At 30.2% G+C, this 18,118-nt stretch overlaps 1 protein-coding gene across 1 annotated transcript in view; it reads left to right on the forward strand.

Moving 5' to 3' along the window:
• Positions 1 to 710: 710 nt before the first annotated feature.
• The window catches only part of LOC118198828 (uncharacterized), a 54,619-nt gene continuing 37,211 nt past the window's right edge, over positions 711 to 18,118 (forward strand). Inside the window, exons 1-2 of the mRNA XM_035370607.2 lie at positions 711 to 830; positions 13,681 to 13,812. The gene's annotated coding sequence lies outside the window, so the exon portion shown is untranslated. The remainder of the gene's footprint in view (positions 831 to 13,680; positions 13,813 to 18,118) is intronic.

Raw genomic sequence — 18,118 nt, forward strand, 5'->3', positions numbered from 1 at the left:
TCAGACGTTGACACGAGACTTGCTCTTTGTCGAGTAGATCGTGAAAAACGACCTGTTCTTCCATCTCGGCGGTGTCCAGACTAGGGCCCTGAGGGTTACACTAGGCAGCACAAATAGGACCCATCGAGATTACGCCGTGAGACAATATGACTCTTTCCGAACTGCCCTGGATATCTTCGTGGAGGACTTTCTAGGAAAGAACCTCTTGTATTATATTACACGGGGAAAAACTACGAAAGTTCTCATATAGCCAGCCTGTTCTGCGGGTTTTGAATGAAGTCGAATTATCAGTGTTCAGTGACTCCGTTGCTGATTAGCTCGATGTGGATCACTTTAATGCCAAGAAAAGACTTTTAGTAGCAGATACAACATAATTACTAAATCAACTTCATTAAGCTTATTTTATTAATAAAAGAAATTTTCAAGCCTGAATAGGAACTAGAAACATTTTCTCCCTTTGAAAAGAAAGAAAACATGAAATTTTCGTCATAAGGAGTCAATAAAAGCCAGTATCCATCAAATAGATGACAGCAGAAATTTGTCTTAATTACGGATTCATCAGTCTTCGCGCTAAAATTCTAGAAGCAAGTGCACACAATAACTAGTGCGTAAATAGTATTAAATTTGCGTTATTAATTCTATTTCAGGTTCATTTATTCTTCCAAGTTTTTATTCCTACTTTCATTTTCTAACATATATTTTTCTGTAGAGGACGCTGAGAATGGCAGAATTAAACGCGACATCCGGGTGCCATTGCTTATGGCTCCTTTAAAGTTTTTTTTTTAAAAATTATTTATACATAGCTATTTAATGTAAACATTTATTTTGTGGTGAGTTGTATATTGCCTTTAAGTACATAAATTTTGAGAAAATTTATGCGAGAAGTATTTTGTGTATTAATTTTAATTTGATTTTGCGGAAGTTTTAAGTATTTAAAAATTGAAATAAGTGTGTACCACGTCTATGTTTCTTTTTTTCTTCAAAAACACATGACAATTTCTGTATTATGTACTTTGTAAAGAACTGATTTTAAAATTTATTCTATTCTCCGTTGTTAAGTAATTCCAGTCCCATAATTATACAAATAATTACATGTCCATACCATCGGCATGTGTTGGAATTCAAATAAATGTTACGGAAATATAATTCATAAATATTGTTTTAAATTCATCAATATTCTAATTTATTAGAATTATGGAAATTTATACGGAGGCATAATTTACTTTTAGTTTTCGTGATACTACGCTGATTTTAGTTACTTTTAAGTAAGCCTACTAATTGCGGAAATCTTGTGTAATAATAAAAAGATCTTTTGCAAAATTCTTTCGAATTGTATTAAAATTCTTATAATCTAGAAGTATTTATTAGGGAGAAAACAGCCTCCCATCACTGATTGCAATGTGAACCGTGTACAGTAGTTAAATAACCAAACATATTGACATATATCATGATAAATTCATTCTTTGGCGACAACTTTTAATAAACTTTGGAGTATTTAAAATTTCATTGCGCTTTATAAAAGCATATTTAATTAAAATTTTTCTGTTTGATTTCCTAGAAGAGTTAACTTGGTTCCTTAAGCATTTTTGTGTAATTTCAAATGTGTTTGTCAGCATAGAATATTCTCATTAATTATTGGCCATATATTTGTTTTCCTTCAAACTCTTTAATCCAGTTTAATTTGTTGCGTTTAAAGATTGCATTCTGAAGTGTAAATACTTATTCTAGAGGGAAAATGTTAGCTTCTCAAGAAAAATTTCTATAAGTTAGTTTTATAGCTGGTTAAAAGTAAGATAGGATGTTTATTCTTGAATTGTCTCTTACTGTTGGTAATCTATTATATTTTCAATCGTTATGGATTCATAATATGGATTTTTGATTAATTTACATATTGTAGATGACATAAATTGGGCAAGTGGCATTACTTATGGCTATCTAGATATTTAGCTAAAAATTTGATTATTTACAACTGAATGTCATCTATTACAAGTTCTGAGTAACTTTTATGAAATATTTCTGTTGTCTAAGTTGCAGGAGATTGTTAAACTTAATGAGAACTTGAGAATGACTGTGAGATTTAAGAGAAGATTTAAAACTTACATGAGAATTTTATCCTAGTTATGTTTTTATAAATAATTCCTTAATCATTAATTCATCCTATTTCTGTGCATATGTATTTTGTACATTCAGATTCAAGATGTAGCATTTATTTTCTGTTTTACTGTTTTATATTTTAAGATACTATTTAAATTTATTTTAATTATTCATATTTTTGCTAAGGAATGAAGAGCATGAATCTGTCATTATATTTTTTCATATGGTGTTATGTTTTAAATGTAGTTTGTTATCTGTCTGCCATGTTATGGTATTTGTAATCGTATGTCTGGCATTTAATCAAAGATCTTCATATTGATATCTTGTAGCCTAATTATTCTGTATTTATTTTATTGCATTTTAATTTTCTTACTAAATGGCTTTTGTTTCATTACTGAAAAGTTTCATTTTGGCTTATTTCTAATATTCTAGCATTACTGAAGATTAGCACTTATTAAATAGCTTTATAAATAATTAAAATTTAGATTGGTATGAAACAAATTAATACTGCAGCAATTAAATTGTTAATACTAATTATACATTCTGTGTAATGATTATAAAGATGCATATGTATTTATTTACTTTTATATGTCAGTTTCAGTTAAGTGATTTTTACTGATTATTTTAAATATCTGGACACGTTTTGTTGTTTTATACTTCAATGGGATTTAAACTGTCTATTTATGTCAGGATATTAAATTTTCCGTTTTATTTTTGTAAACCAGATTTATTTATGATATTAAAATAGTGTATTTATGCTGTCGTCTAATCTATTGTACATGTGTATCATTTTTAAGATTTAATTTTTAAGTTTTATGGGTTATTTATTTTATTTCTTGTAAACTAATTTCTTTTTAGTACACATTTTAGGTTGATAAAAGATTTGATTTGTATAAATTCTGTCCTAAAAATCTGTGAAAAGAATTTAATTATGAAGATTTAGTTTTAAGTGTTGGAAATTGGATCAAAGCCAGTTGTGGCTTAAATGGGAGACAAAATTTTGGGTAGGCAAAATTCTTTAGGAGCCACATAAATTGTAATGTATGACAAAAGTCTAGCACTGCCTTTTTCCCCTGTTGCTTGTTATAGAAACCCATTCTTATTTTAATATAGCCATTAAAAACTTTGACTCACATTCTCCTTTTGAATAATCTACTACTTGGAAGAATATTTCTTTTGAATTTTTCACTGAAAGAAAGGTACGTGTTTTTTTAACTCCTTTCCATAGAAAGTTACTGGTTGTTTATCTTTCAACTAGTCAGCTATCAGCATCAAAACATCATGTCTGCATTATTGTTGAATACCTGTTTATCTGTTGTCGTAATCTTGTGGTTTATGTTAGTTGAGTATTTTACATCATGCAACTAAAAGAAAAAATTGTACGAATGAATTGTTAGTCTTGAATGACTTTTATGTGCTTATGATGCTCATTCATTTTTTGCTTTAATGCATTTATATTTTAGGTATGCACATTTGACCTACCAGAAAAATGGATCTGTCTAATACCTGGTAGGATGAATTCTGAATCTTAGAACTGTGGAAATAAGATGGAGCTTTATAAGCTCTATGATACCATCCTTTTGAAAAACAGTTTTAAGATTATGTACTTGTCATTGGTGGTGTATAATTTCTTCAGATGGAATATTGTCAAAAATTTATTCAATAATGTCAGGATCTCATGAACTAGTGGACCGTTTTATTACACAAATTTAACTGCTTGCTTATCAAATCATTACACATGTGATTGCACACTGTTAGAAGATATCAGTTAGAATGGATGCACGGAATAGAGTAGGATAAATCTTTGAAAGGATATTAACAGATGATTTACTGGTTTATAAGGACATAGTATCTGTGTGGCAAGAGGCACTCAAAATCTATGGCTAGCTGAAAGTTCTCTTGAGAAGTTGGTGGTAAGGGAAACAGAGTTGGGAGACCCTCAGACCCTTCTAAGGGTTTTCTTCCTAAAAATTGGGGTAGAAGTGCACAGTTAATGTGACAGAAGTATATTTGTATGACCATTGGTAAAAATTCTGATGACCTGCTCACTTCTGTGCCTGCCATACGTTTGGTGTTTTGCTGGAATTCTTATGTTTGAAGTATACTTTTTAATTTGTCAAATATTAAAATGCAAATTTAACCTCAATCTGGAATGTCTTATCGTATTTAATGAATACTTGCTGTCATAGATGTTAGAAAGTAGCTTAAATTATAATGCATTCATCTTCACTTGTAATAAGCTCTGAAGCTTCTGATAGCTGTTACTCCCTAGGAGCAATTTTCAATTGAAATAATTCATGAGAAATATTTTGTGGCTTTATATTCTGAACAGGATTATCTATTCCATGTTTTTTCACTCTCTTTTTTAACTGTATAAACATTTCTGAGCTATTTAATTTTACAATTTATTAACCTCTTCTTTGTCAACATATTGTATATGATAAGCTTCATTTTCCTTTCATAGGTCCCGCATATCAAATATGATAAAGGAGTGAAGTGTCACTGATTGTCCGCTATATCACTTTTGACACAATGAAATAGAACATTTTATTTGAAATTTTAAAAACAGATAAAATATCAGAATGCCATGAATGTAACTATATAGTCTTTGGCATTAACTTTGTTATGACTTTAATTCTGTTTTATTCTGCAAATGTAAAATGCATTTTGCTTACAATATTCAGAATTTAAAAGTGTTTTACACAATGAAAAATGTGTGAATTTCTACATGCATATGTATGGCAACTGGATATAATACATCTTAATATTTGATGAGTTCTTACATTTTTGTATTTCATTATTGGGTGGAAATAATTTAAATACTATAGAAATATTATGTAATATTATGCTTTATCTCAATTTTTTTTCAATTATCTATGATGATTTTAATTTATATTATAAAAACAGTACTTCCTTATTTCAGCAGACACCTTGACCATTTTCCAAAATTTGGAAATCTGTCATGATTAGAAGTTGTTGCCAGATTTAGCAAACTTAATTGCCGAATTTTTAATGTGCAGCGTGTTTCATTTTCAGACTGTTTTAGTTATGAATTTGTTTATGTATATATCAAAGTATTTTTCTTCTTCCAAAATGTTTACTTTTAATTTGTAATCAATTAAAAAAGAAACAGTAATATTTTGTGATATTTATAGCATGGAACATATTTTATTTTCACGCTGGCTTTAAATCATGTTATATCTTCCCTTTGTTATTTTGGTTGATCTTTGGATTATGGTAACTTGGTGAAAATTTGGCGACCAACTCTGCTACAGCAACCCCCTATTTTTTTTTCGCCGCCATTTTATCTTCACTAAGTAAAGACATGTTTCTTTTCTTTTTATTTACTCAACACTTTTTCCAACAATCTGCTAGCTGAATTACACTTATGCTAGAAATTTTATGGAACAAAACTGCTTAATCATGACAAATATTAACTGCAAAATTGGGAAAAGTGCAGAATCGCAAACTCCTTGCCGCATTTTTCAAAATCGCACATACACAGTAACCATGTACACGTCGACTTCTTTTTACTTAACAAAAACATCCCAGAATTGCACAAAAATGGCATTGCGCAAACTCTTGACTTTATCCATCTACACTGCTATTTTCTCATAAATTACAAAAATTTGCATGAAAATGCAGGAAAATTTTGTGAATCTTTAAACTCGGTAAAAAGCACATACAGTCAAAAGTCGTTAATTCGGACACCCATAATTCGGAATGATCTATAATCCTAGCAATTAACGGGACTTGAACAGCGGAACTTTGTAACTGGACAAAAAATTGTGTCTGTTTATAGAATTAAAGAGAAAGTAATATCACATACAACGAAGCAAAACTTAAACAACTTACATTGAAAGAAATGTTTAATAAAGTAAACAAATAAATATTAAGCTTTTTTTGTAAATTTTGATACCCTTTAGATTATAATTGTTCTTTATTTCATAAATTAAGGTTTCATATTTTTAATTTTAGAATTTCTGCATGCCATCTTACGCGATTTAAACTGATGATCTATAATCCGGAAAAATCGTTAATTCGGAATCGCCGAAGTCCCGACTAACGACTTTTGACTGTATATGAAATTACCTGATCGCGAAAAAATATATACCCTATCCAAGGATGAACATTTCCACGTATAATATAAATAAAATATCCAAAAACTTTTACCTCTAAATTATCTATTATAAACGTCACCAACGAATTCATAACAAAACATTAAAAATGGTTACAAATACTTAGTATCAAATATTTAAATTATTTCCATGCACGTTTACTTCCACTCAAACGTATACCAAATTGCTACAAACATATAATTCACAAAATAGCTATCATTTAATTAAAATATAATTAAACCATGTACACGTCGACTTATTTTTACTTAAAAAAACATCCCAGAATTGCAGAAAAATGACATTGCGCACACTCTTCACTATATCCATGTACACTGCTTTTTTTCTCATAAATTAGAAAAATTTCACGAAAATGCATGAAAATTTTGTGAATCTTTAAATTCGGTAAAAAGGACATATATGAAATTACCTGATCGCGGAAAAGTATATACTCTTTCCAAGGATGGACATTTGCACGTATAAAATAAATAAAATATCCAAAAACTTTTACCTCTAAATTATCTATTATAAACATCACCAACAAATTTATAACAAAACATTAAAAATGATTACAAATACTTAGTGTTAAATACTTAAATTCTCTCCATGCACATTTACTTTTACTCAAACGTATTCCAAAATACTACAAACATGTAACTCTCAAAATCACGATCATTAAATTAAAATATAATTAAATTAAAAAACACTACTTAAAATATAAATAAGCACATACATTAAATTAATAAAAATTAGCTTACAATCCTAATTACTTTAAACTAAATCATTGCTAATAACAATTTTCCAATAATACCATATTAATTTATTTACTCCTTACATTTAGAACAATGGATAAAAATAATATCCTTAAATAATTAAAAATACTAACTTACCTAATCTTCTACAGAATCTTGAGTGCATGGTGGATCACAAAATGTCCATTTTCACCAGGTTTCTTGCACCGCCATTCAAACTATCTGTAATATCCTTCCTTTCACACAATCTCATTTCATTCCCACATATTGGACATTCATACTTATCCGCAATTAAGCAATTCTTTTCAATTACACATAAACGTAATAAAAATTTTGGATTTACTTTATATACGGCCATGGGATCCAAATATTAAACGAACACTTTTTCACAGAACATAGAATGAAACTACTCCTATAAATTACAGCAGATATTTTTACAAATATACCCCCTTTTCCGATTAAAGAACAGTGATGCGTCCATTAATGTCACATGAAATATCTCATGATCTCTCATTTCCCTCACACAAAATAATGCGTAATCGGAACTGAGTACTTCTCACATTATTCCCAAAGTCCTAGGTAGTAAACTTTATCGCCTCCAAAATGTCGCCAAACTACCTGTTACCATATTCCAAAGATCAGCTGTTATTTTTTCCTGTCTAAAAATGTTGACCACTTTTAACGGTCCATCAAGTGGAAAATAAATAGTACAGTCAAAAGTCGTTAATCCGGACTTTTCGGGACTTCAGCAATTCCAGATTAGGGGTTTTTCCGGATTATAGATCATCAATTTAAATCTGGTAAGATGGCATGCAGAAATTATATAATTAAAAATATGAAACCGTAATTTATGAAATAAAGAACAATTATGATCTAAAGGGTATCATAATTTACAAAAAAAAAGCTTAATATTTATTTGTTTACTTTATTAAACATTTTTTTCAATGTAAGTTGTTTAAGTTGCTTCATTTTATGTGATAATACTTTCTCTTTAATTCTATAAACAGACATAATTTCTTCTTCAGTTGCAAAGTTCTGCTGTTCAAGTCCTATAATTGCTGTGTCGAGAATACCAACTAATATGTCAATCGAAATTTTTCCGTTTTCAATAACCTCTGTGTCACTTTCTTCACTATCGGAAGTGAATTATAATGACGAGAAATTTGATTTAAATCATATCAAAGACAGAGTACATCGAGATGAAATACTACATTTAGTAAGAAATTATAAGCCAAATAAAATAAAAACATCTGCCCTGAAGATAAGGATAGTGCTGAAAGATCAACTTCCAGTTCATTGTGTGCCGCGACGTCCCCCCCCCCCACACGCACGCAGAGCAGCGTGAAATTGATAAACAGATTTCGGAATGGTTAGATAAACAAAGGATATGCCTTTATCCACTTTTTGCAGGAATTCCACTTTTTGTTTGATGGTCTTCGAAACATACTTTCGCTTTGTAGATCCTTTACATATTAGTAAATATATATCAGAAATTCTATTTGACATAATCAAAAGTTCAAGCTTACTTTTATAAAATTGCTCTAACAGTCTGCAAAAAAATAATAAGCCGGATCCAAAGATTAAGGAACAACGCAATCTGCAACATTAACTGAATTAGATAATTTTAGCTTAGCTTATACCGTCCGTTATACATTAAACGCGCATGCGTAAACGTATTATGCGCATATGCACACGCATATTCGCAGCCGTAAAGGTCTTACGCGCATGCGCAGAAAGTTTGTAGCTTTGAGGTCCGGATTATGGGTGCCCGAATTAACGGCTTTTGACTGTAGTTTCTTTGCTGTATTTTTCTTTTGTATCTTGTTATTCCTTTTCGTCTAGAATGTTAACTGTGTTTAACCTACCATCAACTGAAAAAGAAGCAATGGTTTTTTTTTCTTCAAGTGAACAGAATTTTACATATTCAGGAAAAGTGCAAAATTGGCTACCAAATTATGAAATTATTTATCTGAAGGTAGAGAATTTGGTAATGCAATGTGAAAAACTACAGGGGGATATTCTTTGTGCAGTTTCATGGCTCTTACTCCTTTCTGTTTCATATTCTGTTAGGCTGAAGAACTAACTTCTATAAGATGGTGCAATAGACAGTTAAATGAGGATGAAAATTAGAAAATATCAATATTTGATTCTGTAATAGCAGGAGCTGTTGAATTATCACTAAAAAGAAAAATGTTATCCCTCTCCCAAATCAGTGCAAATTTTCATTTTTTGGGGGTTCCTGCTAAATTAATTATAAATGTCACTAAATTTCATGACAGTGCATGCTGGGGATGCTTTGACAAGGAAGTACCAAAATAATATTTAAATAATATATACATGTATCAAATGTTTTGATAAAAATCTTGATTTTATAGGAATTTTTTTTTGCATGCCAGGCTTAGTTAAAATGTACTTGGACACGTAGTCATGTTCAAGGCTACATGGGCATATGCCCCCAGGGGAACTTTTTTTCTCTTTGCCAGCAGCAACGAAATTAAACTTCATCTAAAGATAATTATTATCATTATAAAATTATATCTGAAGTTGTGTGTTGTATACATGTAGCACAGAATAGGAATTTTTGTATTTGTGACATATATTATAGAAGTGAAATGCTCATGAAAACTTGAAATAGATTTTATAGTGAATTAATAATTTGTTATTATTCATAAATTGAAAGTTAGTTTTTATGAAGTTCATAAATTGAAGGTTAGTTTTTATGAAGCATGAAAGTGAAGGGCTTCATGAAAATGAAATACCCACCACATAGTCACAGATTTATGGGAAAGAAGAAAATCCTTTTTTTTTCTTTCTTAAAAATATGATACTTAGTATTTAATCAAATATTAAAACTTGTATTTAAATAATTTGAAACTGTTCTTAGTATTTAATATTGGGAGAATTTGAAACTGTTCTTAGTATTTAATATTGGGAGAAGAATCAAGATATTTCTTTCAATTAAAATAAATAAAAATAAAAGAATTTCAACAACTCTGTGTTAAATTCCACATTGCATTTGCATATTTTGTGATTGGGAATTTTGTCAATACTTTTGATGTGAACATTGAGTATGCAAGGTTCATTCTGATTTTGTGTTTTGCTGCAGTGGGATGTTTATCTTTTGAATATTATAATGTGATTATGAACCATTATATTTTTTTATCAACAGAAATAGCACAGGGTCTGTGGCAGTGCTTGTCTTGTATGGGTCAGTCATTGAGCCTGTAAAACAGTCTTCTTCAGGTTTACTTCTGTTCTTCTCATTCTTCACTTTTCTCCAACAGTTCTTAAGTGCTGCAGTGAAGTATCATGAAAACTAGAGTAGTATTTCATCATATTTCAACTGTGCTAACATTGATGGAAAAAAAAAAAAAAAAAAAAATCTTGTGTGACCAGATTGTTATAATTTTTTTAAAATTCAGTTTGCTACTTTTATACTTCAGAGTTGCTTGGGCAAATAAATGTGCATCTATTTTATTTATCTCACAGTCCGTAGTTAGTTGAAGTGTTATTAATTGATTGCGAGAAGTTATTTACAAGGTATGAACTGATGACCTGGGTCTGAATTAAATAGCCGAACAGTTTTCTTTTCTGTATTTATATTTCCTCACTTTTCAAAGAATATTTTTTCATTATCCTGCCACTTCCTGCTACCCAACCCTTCAAGCGTTTGGTCCTAACTTATTAAAAAGCCCACGAGTAAGTGATATTTTCTGGATTAGAATTCTAAAATGTCCCTTCTACTTTAACCTGACTCTTTCTTTTCTACTGTTTGTATATTACTTTGTCTTGGCTTATTTCAAATTATATGTTTGTATACTTAAAGATATCATGATAGATTTTTTTTTTTTTTATGTATTATTATTGGCTGATCGAGTTTTAGTTCCATTTACATCACCAGCATCATGTAAAAGTCGTATGACATGGTTAGTCTCAACATAGCGTTCTGCATTGCATTGTTTCGAGACTAATCCATGGCTTTGAGATTCATGTCATTCAAGACTAATCCAATATCTCCCATGGAATACATGTTACCTTTGTTTCTTCTTGTTTCCATTGTCAAAACTAGCAAATAGTTCAAATAGCTAGATCAATAACAATAATCAAAGCTCTAGCACTTTGTGGTAGAAACTTCTGTAGCATGCATGTTTTTAATATATTTATATGTATCATCAATTGTAGATTTTATTTTGCTCATATTTGCTCATATTTAGAGAATGGGCACATGATCATCTTGTTATAATTCTTAAATAATAGATATATCATTCACTTCGTATTTCAGTATATGATAGAAAATTTACATGTACTGCTTTCTCACTGGACCCTTCAGATTTATGTTTTGATACTCTTCAGGAGTGAAAATAACTGAAATATTTTATAAGAGCTGCATTAATTAGATGAAAAAATGAAATTTTATTGGTTGAAAAATCATTAAATATATATTATATATTATTATTCATTAAAAATGTATTATTATTTATTAAATGTAGTTCTATTACACAAATAATTAAGTTATGAAATTAAGAAATCCAGTTTGTTTGCATTATAACTGTGGGGCAGAGAGCTTTGAGTTCATTTAGTGCAGTAAGTGCTTTGTTAAAGTTAAGGTGTTTATTTTGTGTCAGAGTCATTTTTATTTTGGGTCCATAAAAAAACATAGATTCATTGTTAAAAAGAATTTAGATTTTTTTCAAGCTGTATGTTATGAAATTTAACAGATAGTTGTACAGTTAGACTTTTATATTTTGACTTAGAATTGAAAAGAAGAGGTATCCATTTTTTGGCGTGTATTGATAGTGTTATGAATTTTGTACATAGATAGATAATTTTAGTGAAATTATATGTAAAATTGTAGTATTTTTCAGTATAATTTAACATAGAAAGCTTGAGAGAAATGATGCTCTGCTGGAAAAGTAAGAATGCAGGGGCAAGTCTGTTTAACCTTTGAGTAAATGACTGTCTTGCTAAATTGCAAGATATCTTTAAGCTGGCAACAGTATTGGCGAGAAATAAGTCAACTTGGTGACCATTTGGCAAAATTTGGTTCCTATACAGTACAAAGTCTTTAATTTGGGCATCCGTAATCCGGAATGGTCTATAATTCGGACCTCAAAGCTACAAACTTCCTGCGCATGTGTAAACGCATGCGCATTACTTAAAAATATTATTTTATGTTTGTCATAAAGTTAAGGTCATGTACCTGTTTTTTGGGGAATGCTTAGCAAGTCTGAAATGTATTTTTTGTTGTTTTATATGACCAGCATTTAATTAGTAAAACATTGGCAGATGGTAATTAAATGTTTTCTGCATATATCATATTATTTACATTGTAATATTTAAAATTTATTTTGCAGGTAATGGAATAAAATGAAAATTCTTTTCTTTTAAAAAATTTGTTATTAAAACATAAATTTATAATTTTACTCTTTCCATTCATGTATTTAATAAAACTATGTAATATTTATGTGCATGTGCAGATGATAATATAGTTTGGGAAAATATAAAAAGTAAGATATGCTGTCTACATATATACATGGCACATTTGCTGTTTCATTTAAATTGTGAAGTACATATTACATGGGATGTTTCCATAGTTCTAGGAATTGAGCTGTAGTTCAGTTCATTTAGAATTTTATAGGCAACACGATCAGCCAGAGACTAGTTTTGACATGTTTATGCAGCTATCCTTTGCAATATTATATTGTTCCATTCAGTTGTTAGCTGATGCAGCTGCATTTTGGTAGCACTGTTTTTGCAACTTTGGAAGATGTAAAAAGCAATCATCGTCTTTTTGTGGAAAAAGGGTATAAAAACTTCAGAAATTACTCAACATCTGGGAAAACCTTTACAGGGTTTTCAATTTGAGAGTTTAACCATGCCTAAGGAGAGGAGACGGCAAAAAAGTTTTTGAGGATGGCTATAAATTTCTTACGGGACAGTGTACTCAATTAAGTGTGGATTGTGTTGGAAAACTGCATGTTAGTATTAATGAAAGTAGACAAAATTAAAAAAAAATATGTATTTCCTAGAACTTTGGAAACATCCCTACATATTAAGAATTAAATATTTCTGTTTGTAGCAGAGTATTTTAAACTAATTAGTGTTTGAGTCATTACTTATGTTATTAATTTGGGAACATAAATTCACATGCAATCAGAATAGTTTATGATATTTACATATTTGTGATTATTTCATAAATTAAATTTTTGAATATGTGATGTGCAACTTTTTGTTTACTGAAAAATATTGCCGGGATTGAATGATGATTGTCATTTAATTTTAAATTAATTTAAAGTAATAATCTGTTTGCTTTATTTAATGTTAAATAATTAAAAAAATTTTAACTTATTATTTTTTTATAGCATATGGTATCATTGCCTAAGAATATAAGAATATATATCATAGCCTAAGAATGCCTAAGTTTTAAATTTTACTTTAGCATCTTTTTTTTCTTCCATTGTATTGTGTGATATTTATTTTTTTCTCACTAGTATGTCAGCTAATGTCCTTGATAAATTTTCTGGAAGATTAAAAATATTATGTATTTTTTTCTAAAACTCTATTTTGAAATTTAAGGTTAGTCTGCATAAGTATAAAAGCTAAATATAATATGTTTATCCTTTTAAATGACCCATTTTTTAAAGTAATTTGTATAAGAAAAGTATTTGTAGTTCTGGTATATTGTGACTTGTTTCTGTAAATAATATATTTTGTTTTAGAATAAAAGAAGAAAATGAAACCGTATGTCATAGGAAAAACTGCAAAGCAGAAACTGTGTAAAAAAACTGATACCTTCACAAAGGAGAAATGTGAAACATAGTTCCAATGCATCACAAGTTTTGCAATAATCGGTAATTTTAATATTTCTTTGCTTTATTGATTAATTATTGCCTGATGTTCATGTAAATTATAGACATCAGATGCATAAGCTAAAATTCTTCACTACTAGTCGGTTATAATTGTTTGATTAAGCTAATTAAAGGCAGTAAAAGGCAAGATTGAAATTGTTGGTTAAATAAATAAGAATAAATTATAAGGTAAGCTGGTGAGAATTTTATTTCATAACTTAAAAATGTCAACTATAAACTTTTATTAAAACATGTATTTTTGTAGAAGTATTCTAATAATATAAAAGTTTTGAAAATGAATTTTGAAATATAATTAAAAAGTACCTATTTTTTTGTATCCTATTTTTCCTCCACATTTTGAAAAAAAATTAATAATATTTGGGACAGCATAAAATGAGTTACATAATTTGGACATTTAAAAAAAAAGGCCGCAACACCAGACTTGGAAACTATCTGGTGAACAATGGCGATGTTATGTGAAAAATTATGACAAGTGATTTAAGTTTTTTATATCCTATATTCGTAATTTCTATCTCTTTATTATCTAATTAAATAAAGAATGACCTGTTCTTAAACTTATGCTGGAATGATTAGAGACATCCTTGCCAACTTTCATGTTCAGCAGGATTTCATAATCGGATCAGATCAGATCTTTTACTTTCATGTTTAAGGCCCAAGAAATGCATTAGCTTTTATGTCTGAAATACTTTTTTTTTTTTTTAAATCTTGTATCATTTTAAATATAAGCTTTCGGTATTAAGATATAATGATTGTTTTTATAATTTTAAAGAGGAAATTTTTCACATTCATTTAGCTTTTCTAGCATGAATTCATTTTTAATATGCCTAGTTATTGGGAATTTTCATGTATCCAGAATTCTACATTTCCCAAGCTTTCTGAATAGTCGAACTTTTATTGTAATATAAATTTTGGGAAATAATGCCATGTTCTCAGTGTTTATTATTCCATAAACTGTGCATTTCTGAAGACATAAATGCTATTTACCCCCTAATACGAAGTTAAGACATTCTAGAGAAATATAATAAGTTTCATCCATGGTGTTTCCCCTAGACCTGACATTCAGACCCAGATCATATGAACGTGAAATGATAATGCCCATTTTAAAGGCAATTGATATCATTCTCCAACATCCGAAATAATTATATCAATTTTCAACAATTCTAGAATTTTCTTTAACTGAAGTGCATCTTTCATTTCAATAATTACACACATTCACAATTGTACAATTTCAGTAATTAACATAATTCACAGGAATTCTCAGATGTACATTTATTGTATCAGATAGTGAATCTGTTTAAATCCTTTCAAAATTTTTCTATTTTAAAGGAAATTTCCCCCCCTTTTTTTTTCTTTTTCTCTTCTGTATGCAGTAATAATTAAGCAAAAATTAAAATGCTTAGTGTATCAGATTTTGAAAGTTAAATTTGAGTTTTTTCCTTTACTTAGAAACAAAATTATGAAACAGTACAGATAAACAATAAGTATAGAATGAAAATTCTATATATCGAAGCATAGTTTAGTAATTTAGTTCTAAAAAAGAAGCATCACTAATTTATGTTTTTATTTCTATTTATCCCTCTTTTGGGGCAGCAATTTTACATATGTATTAGGAAAATAATTTTTAAAATTTTATTTTTTTAGCATTCCCATTTTTTCTAAATATACAGTATTACTATATTTTTGTTTTGAAGTTCAGTAGAATCTTATATTCAATATACTGCATAGAATAATTATGCTGTGTAAATGCTAAATAAACTGCACACATAAATAATAAATATATACAGGATGTTTTTTTTTTAAACTGATGGTACTCTGTATCTTGAATTATCAGCCGCAAAGCTACGAAATTTTGTACAGGGACTATTGACAACATCAGAAAAAGGAATCCGTGAAAAAAATTTAGTTCCAAAAGTTGCCGATAAGGGGAATATGGTGCTTTTGATCTAGATTTTAACTGCACGATAAAATTTCTGACCACTTTAAAAAGTTACAGTAAACAGATAAAAGAATAACAAAGAATTAATTTTCCCACAAATGTAATAAAAAAATAACTTCTGCAAATGGTTACAAATTTAAAAAAAAAAAAAAATGTGATCGTATCCTCTGATACCGGTTTTCGTCCTCTACCAGGCTGAGTTGCGAGAGAACCTATTTTTTAAAATTTTTTAATCATTGCTTTCACTGCATTAATTGATAGAGCTCCTTTATGTAAATTGTTTCTACGTCTAAATTCGTGAAGAGCGGCTGCTGCATTGGATTAATTAATACAAAACAACTTCACAAGTAATGCATGCTGTGCTAAAGTGAGATGCATTGTACAAAGCAACTAATACTTGAAATTATTTTCAATGACCCGTTTCTTTTTTTTAACTCAAAATACTGGCGCTGGTGTCGACTACATAATCGCAATTTGCAATTACGATTATGTACAATAATTGCAATTTTTTTCCAGTGTTTTATGCAAAATTTTAGCTGTCTTAAAGCGTCACATTTTCCCCTATCGGCAACTTTTGAAACTAATTTTTTTCACGGATTCCTTTTTCCCATGTCGTCAATAGTACCTGTACAAAATTTCGTGGCTTTGTGGCTGATAGTTCAAGCTACTGAGGTCTCTGAGTATCGTCAGTTAAAAAAAACACCCTGTATGTAAATTTGTATAATTGCCACTAATTTTGACAGTCACATTTAGTTGGGGCGATTTCAATTTAAATCTGCATCTGTTATACTGATTACGGGTGATGTTATGTTAATTAATTAAGTCGTAACAATTATCTGCCTGTGGATAGGGATGCCTTTTTTGAGCATGTTGTGAGGGAAACTGCCTCATATCCACACTGTCCATGGGGGAAAATTTCCATGCAGACAACTTTAAAATGAGACTTCTCTATATCTGGCAATCTTTGCCCTGTGAGATTGCCACTAATTTGTTTCCTAGATCCTTGCTAAGGTGCAATCTTATTTTCTGTGCCTTAGGGTGTTCTTCGTACATGGCCTTCACCACCATGATTCCAGTATTTGGATGTCAGTTTGTTATTACTCCTGTTCTGCCTCAAGTTATCATCTGGACAAGCACTGTCTAGATGATGCACTGCTTTCTGGACTTGAGCAGCTGATGGAATGGCAGTCTTTACGAGTTGCTTGCTGGGCTGCCTCTAAGTTCATGGCCTAAAGCTCTCTTAGATCCCTGACATCCATCATTCATAGTATTTTCTGTATCTCAGGATCCTGAATGCCATTGCTGAAATAAAGCAGGGACAGGATTTTTTTGTTTCTGTTGGGCAGTCCAAAAAGACGAGACAGCCTTTCAACATCTGTGGCGAGCTTCTGGAGTGTGTCCTTGTGCTTCAGTTTGTGACTGAAGCCTGCTATAGTCTTTTAAACACTTCCTGCCAGTTCTCAACTACAACACCCCGAATAGAGCTTTGAAATCTAGCCTCTGGTGTTCGGACAAAGTTTGAAGGTTATCCGCTGTGTCTGCTTTCATAGAAGCAGCCAGGTGTCAAGCCTTAGCTTGGGAATCCTATCCATTTGCTTGCATCACTGTAGAAAAGTGAGTTTTGCACTTGCCAGGAGGTCTTTCCATTGCATGTGGATGGCTTTAGAGAGGGTTGAGAAAATGTGTCTAGGAATTTAAAAGTGTCAGAATTGTTTCCTGCTGTAATTATGGATTTTTTTAAATGTCAACTTCCTCGGTGATCGCAGCAGAAACTGTGTAATCGGGTTGTTGTTTGACATCAGAATCTCTTTCTTTGAATTGTTTGATGGCAGAAACTGTTTCTCTGATCTGTTGTTCAACAGCAGAAACTCTTTCTGCAATTTGTTTTTGGTCTGCAGAAATTTGTTCCTCAGTTTCTCCAACTCCAACAACTATTCTGCCTTCCATAGCTTCAAATATGTTTTCTATTAGTGCAGTAATTTCTCTTTTCATTTCCTCTTAACTTGCTTCAGTCTTTTCTTGAACTGACTTGATGGCCCCTTCTGTCTCTTCTTGACCCACTTTTATCTCTTCTTGGATGTTTCATCTTTTCTTTAATGGACTTGAAACCTCCTCCATTACCACTTCCGTCTTTTCTCAGCCTACCTTCATATCTTCTTTAATATATTCTTGAACCACTTCATAGCTTCTTTAAATGCAGCAAAGGCTGTCAGCTGTTATATTAGTTGCTCCTCTATAACTGTTATCACCAGCATTCAATCTCATTTCTGACACCAAAAATTGTTGTGTGTGTAGGGGTTTGTAATGGACTGAAAGCACACAGAACTAATGATAGCTTGATAGAATTTAATT

Source organism: Stegodyphus dumicola, chromosome 5 (assembly GCF_044657685.1).
Source record: "Stegodyphus dumicola isolate Sdum_Otavi_A_Nest chromosome 5, ASM4465768v1".
Taxonomy (NCBI): domain Eukaryota; kingdom Metazoa; phylum Arthropoda; class Arachnida; order Araneae; family Eresidae; genus Stegodyphus; species Stegodyphus dumicola.